This window comes from Gavialis gangeticus, unplaced genomic scaffold (genome assembly GCF_001723915.1).
Source record: "Gavialis gangeticus isolate Ggan-Ray unplaced genomic scaffold, GavGan_comp1, whole genome shotgun sequence".
Classification (NCBI taxonomy): domain Eukaryota; kingdom Metazoa; phylum Chordata; order Crocodylia; family Gavialidae; genus Gavialis; species Gavialis gangeticus.
The window spans coordinates 10,363,444-10,363,698 of NW_017729002.1; positions in this window are offsets into that span (position 1 = coordinate 10,363,444).

Genomic DNA, 255 nt, shown 5'->3' on the forward strand with positions numbered 1-255 from the left:
CAGACCAACATACATATCTGCACAGAACCAGCAATCACCTTAAACACACCAAAAAAGCTGTGATATACAGCCAAGCCCTCAGATACCACTGAATTTGCACTGAAGAGAACACTCAGGATTGCCACCTCACCAATCTTAAAAAGGCTTTCACCCAGCAAGGGCACTCCTCCAGAAAGAGAGATTGCACGTTTGAAAGAGCCACCCGGATACCACGTGAAGAACTGCTGCAGTACAGAAGAAAAACCTCCACAAATC